The sequence below is a fragment of the Tupaia chinensis genome, unplaced genomic scaffold, assembly GCF_000334495.1.
Source record: "Tupaia chinensis unplaced genomic scaffold, TupChi_1.0 Scaffold000279_1, whole genome shotgun sequence".
NCBI lineage: Eukaryota > Metazoa > Chordata > Mammalia > Scandentia > Tupaiidae > Tupaia > Tupaia belangeri.
Genome location: NW_006159762.1, coordinates 889,487 through 894,879, shown reverse-complemented (window position 1 = coordinate 894,879; position 5,393 = coordinate 889,487). Strand labels below are relative to the sequence as shown.

General features: G+C 42.0%; 1 protein-coding gene across 1 annotated transcript in view; it reads left to right on the top strand.

Annotated features, from left to right (window-relative positions):
* The first annotated feature begins 96 nt into the window (after nt 1–96).
* The window catches only part of ARPC1A (actin related protein 2/3 complex subunit 1A), a 36,220-nt gene continuing 30,923 nt past the window's right edge, over nt 97–5,393 (top strand). The window contains exon 1 of the mRNA XM_006150167.3: nt 97–234. The gene's annotated coding sequence lies outside the window, so the exon portion shown is untranslated. The remainder of the gene's footprint in view (nt 235–5,393) is intronic.

The following is a 5,393-nucleotide window of genomic DNA, read 5'->3' as shown; positions in this document are numbered from 1 at the left end:
CCCCCCCCCCCCCCGCCCCCCCCTGCCAGCCTCCGACCACGCGCCTGAGCTATGCGCGTGCGCGGCTCGCCTGCGCGGCTGTTTTGCGCAGGCGCCGTGGCCATTTCCGGGATCTGTCAGCCGCTCCCTCCCGGCCTCGGTCCTCCGCCCGCGCACGCCGGAGCCTGTTCGCGTCGACTGACCAGAGTCCGCGAATTCTCCGCTCCGAGCCCGTCCGGACTGCCCCTACCCCAGGTAAGGGGCAGCAGGGGCCAACGTCTGGTCCTGTCGACCTCCTCTGGCCCGGCCTCGTACCGGACTTGGACCTGCGGGGGCGATGAGGCGGGGGCTTAGGCCGCGGGGCCCTGGGGCTTGAGGGACTGGCCGGGTCGCCCTGCCAGGGCCTGCGAGGAGGCGGGGGAATCCCTGTTCGAGATTTCCCTACGCATGCTGATCGCTTCTTTCAAGATTGTCGAGCTGCGAGCTCCCTCGGATGCCAAAATTAAGGCTCCTTCGCTGGCGTCCCCGTAGTCCTATTTCAGCTCTACCGTGAGCTATTTATCATAGTTTGTAAAATGGTGTTAACGGAGATGATCTTCCGCTAATCGAGCATTAGGAGGGATCTTTCACCTCTCTTTAGCGTCTAGAATGGGTCCCTGCATACAGTAGCTGCCCATGGGATGTTTGCCACCTGTCTGGAGGAGTCCTCAGTCTTTCCTGGGGACTCTCCCAACTCAGGAACAAACTTGACGGAGTCCCTTCACATTACCCCGCTGGAGTACCACCTTCCCCAAGTCAAAATTGCACCCAACTCTACGCTCCTTGAAACTTTTTGTGCAGGATTGACCGAGTTTCTATCCTGACCCCACCATTTTGTTGGGTGACCCTAAGAAGATTGCTTCTCTTTACCTTTGTTTTCTCATCGGTAATCAGAAGATGCTTAGAGTTTCTCAGAGAAATAAGTGAGCTTATTTGTATAAATTGCTTAGAATAGTTCCTGCCATAGAGTACTTACTTAATAAATCTTAGCCACTAGTACTGCTTACGGACATTCTGTGCATATCTAATTTCCCTTCCTCACTTACCTGCTCCCTCCACTCCTGATACTTGAGGATATAATGATGTAAGATTTCTTTATGTTTCTGGGCCCAATCTGGTACTTAAAACTCTGCTGGGAACATTGTGGGCGCTTAATAAATTGTAGCTTAGAATCTTTGATTACAAAGCCATCTGTTCTCAAACTGTGGCTTTGAAACCTTTTATCTGCTTCAGCTCATTTTCTAAATTGCCGAAATTGTCTTAGTGTTGTCCTAGTCTACCAATTTTATCTAACCTTTTGCTTTCATACAGGCCCTGGGTTTTATTAAAACAAAGGAGAGTTTATCAGGACTGTGCCATGTTAGGGAGTGAGCATAACTGGCCACTTCTACCAGAGTATTTAGAGACCTTCTGGGTTCATCTACTAATCACAATTAAAGGAGCGAATCATTTTGAAAAATAAAGCTCCTGTTTTGGAGAGAGAGTGGCTGTATTTTGCTCTAGTTATCTAATCATATGCTGAAACAAATCCTGCATAAAGAAGTTTAAAATGGTCTACTGATGAGACTGGTGCCTGGAATTGGAGCCTGTCTGAATGTTAGGGAGGGTGTGGTGACCTTATTGGACTACCTGCTGTTGCTGGGTTGGGTAATGAGAGTAATTAGAAACTAGATGAATCACAGTTTCAGAAACTGACCCTAAACAGGAAACTGAAATTCTCACTTGTATGAATACTTTCAAACTCAGAGTGGAGCCTAGAATTAACAGCATGTGTCAGGGTTTCCAAGTTCAGAGTATACTTCTAGGGATGTCTCAAAAGCTTTGGGTCAAAGAAAGAAAGGGAACTAACTTAGATCATTTGGTCTAGACTCTGTACTGCATGGAATCCTCATAAGCGAACATAGTTGTGATGTCAGTGGCATATCCACTTTACAGATAAATAAATGAGATTTAGAGATACTGAGTGACTTGCCCATGATCTCAGCTAGGATGTGTCAAAGCCAGGATTCAAACAAATCCAAGTTCCCTTGGCTCCAAAGCCATGGCAGATCTTATATCAGAATGACTCTTTGCTTGAAATAATAGGTAAAGAAAAGGGGTGGGGAGTCTTTGAAATCACACTGTGCGTAAATTGGTTGAGGCTGGATAATGAAGGTCATCAGTAGAAACATGTTACCTTTAATGTCACCACCGTTTTATCTGCCCCATTTTCTCTCTAGCCCTATTAAGACAAAGATTTTCAGATTTCATTTCAATATTAACCACAATTTAGAAATTATAATTGTCTGCCTATAACAGAATATCTTTTTCTTGATACAAAATTCAGGCTATTAGGACTTTCCTCTGGCTTCACTGTTTTTGATGACTATAAGCAGTATTTACTAAGTACGTTATAAATTGGACAAACATGAATGTTGTCTTTACCTACATACTTCAAATAGCCATATGATTATAAAAGAAGTACAGGTCTGAGTATATGTCTAAATATAGAACTTGAATAATATAATGAAATTAGAAATGTACTTTTAGAAGTAATTATGCCATTATATGAATGGCATACAATGCTTACCTCTTTCAAAGGCTTTACTGTATTGCTTGAAATACAGTTGAAGAATGAGAAAGCCTTTATCTGAAGATGTACATTTTTTTAATTTTTAAATTTTTAAATTAAAATTTTTTCTTTACTATTTGTTTTTTTTTTTTTTTTCCACAAGCCAGAGACAGAGAGAGTACTCCCAACAGGGTCTTGATGCTGTAGTCCACTCCCAGTTTCAGATAACCCCAGATTATAAGCATACATGTGTCTGGTGTCTGTGGATGTGGATGTGAACTAGGAACCTTCCTGTGTGGGTCAGCCTCACAGAGCTTGATGTCCTTACTTCTATGCCACCATCTGGCACCTGCATCTATACCTTTTTAAACTATATTTGAAATATGTGCTTATATCATATGTAGATATTCACATTAAAATATAATTTGTACCCCAATTTTGTTTTAGCTAAGAAATGAGCTTACAAATGTGACCTTTTTTAAAATTTTTATTTATTCATTCATTCATTTTAATTTGACCAGAGAGAGACACACAGAGAAAGAGAGAGAAGAAAGTGCGAAAGCAAGCCACCGGGACCAGGATTCAAGCCATGGTTGGCCTTAACCACCACGCCACCTGCTGGTCCCCTCAAATGTGACTTTTTAAATTGCTTTAAATAAGATGATGGGGCCGGCAGGCTGTATGGTTGGTTAAAGGTGCTGGACTCCCCCATGGCTGACCACGGTTCAAGTCCTGGACCTGGCAGTTTGCTTTCTCTCTCTTTCTCTCTCTCTCTCTCTCTCTCTCTCTCTCTCATCTCTCTCTCTCTCGCTGTCTTGCTCTGGTCAAATTAAAAAATAATAATAATTCAGACCAGCATTTGGCATAATGGCTATGTCACTGGACTCCTATGTAGTCGACCACAGTTCAAGTCCTGGACCCAGTGGCTTAAACTCACACCGGACGCATGTGTACGTATGCCCAAGATCCTGAGAGGAGAATGGAAGGAATTGTGGCATGGTCATCACCCCTGGGGGTTGATTTCTCGCTTTCTGTCTTTGTCATTCTCTGTCTTTCTGGCGAGCACACGCACCCTATAGCAAAAACCTCTCCAAAAAAAGAAGTATGCAGCAAATGTCTGGAAGCTTTTTTAAACGAATTAAGCAATCTCATTTGAACATTTAACATGTTTTATTTCTTCCTTAATTTCCAATTAGTGGCTTTTTCTTTATTTGTGAGCTGCAATTTGCATTCTATCAATAGGATGTGTAAAAGAAAAAAGTTGTCACCTAAGTATCTTCACTCTTAGAATGGAATGTGAAAGAACTGGCATTTTCCTGCCAGTTCTAGATATCAGATATTTTAATTTAAGAGTACACTTAATACTTTGTGATCTTTGGGTTCTTTTTTTTTTTTTTTGGAGAGGTTTTTGCTATAGGGTGTGTGCTCACCAGAAAGAGAGAGACAAAGAGACAGAAAGCGAGAAATCACCCCCTGGGGTGATGGCCACACCGCAATCCCTTCTCCATTCTTCTCTCAGGATCTTGGGCGCCCACACGCCCAGCATGAGTTTAAGCCACCGGGTCCAGGACTCGAACCATGGTTGGCTACATGGGAGTCCAGTGACATAGCCATTACGCCAACTGCTGGTCCTGACCTTTGTGTTCTTTACAACATATAGTAGAGCTATTTCTGCTTTCCATTGTGATCAAGATTAATTTCTGCTTTGTTGACTGAATTTTTATTGTTCACTTTACAACCCTCTGGTGGCTTTCCATTCATTTCCTGCTTGTATCAAGATTTCTGTGTCACATTATGATCTCCACCCTAGGTTAACATAACTTATATTTTAAGTATTTTGAAACTTTAGTTTGTAGTAAGAATTCCTCTAGGAAATGATAAAGTCGTGGGTAAGAGAACACTGCCCACTCTTTGAAAAATTTTCCCCTATTTCAGATGATCGATCACTTCAGTGGAATCTATAAATTAGAGAGATTATAAATATAATTATAAATTATAAGTAATTTAGTGATGTTTTGCAGAGTCATACTTTTTTTTTTACTTTATCCCCAGCCACCCCCTGCTCGTGTCTTTCTCTGGTAAAATTAAAATATAAATAATAATAGCAAATGAAATAAAATAAATAAAAATATATTTTTTTAAAAGTTTAAAGAGAACTATCTCAAATACCTGTATACTCTGCCTACATTGATTGATTGTTAACATTTTGCCATATTCATGTAACACTTGTCCTGAACAATTGAAAATAAGTTACAGAAGACATCATGACAGTTCATCCCTAAACACTTTGTCATCTTTACATCCTTGAAGCTAGGACATTCTCCTACCTAATAGCAATCATCATTATCATAATTAAGAAAATGAAAATCATCCATATGGTTATATGATATCTAGTTCAAATTCACGTGTTCCTTCTTGTACATGTGTCCTTTGTGGCTGTTTTTAAAAATACAGTTTCCAAAAAGTTTCATTTATTGAATTTGATTTTCATAGCTCTTTTTAAATCTAGAACAGTTCTTCACGCTACTCTACCCCCTTATATTGCTTTTTTGAAGAGTACAGGCCAATTCTTGGGAACCAGCAGTTAGCGTAATGGCTATGTCACTGGACTCCCACGGAGTCGACCACGGTTCACGTCCTGGACCCGGTGGCTTAAAACTCACGCCGGGCGCGTGTGCGTGCGTGCCCAAGATCCCGAGAGGAGAATGGAGGAGAGGGGATTGCGGCGTGACCATTCCCCCGGGGGGTGATTTCTCACTTTCTGTCCCTATGTCTCTCTCTGTCTGTCTGGCGAGCGCACGTGCCCTACAGTGAAAATCTCTCC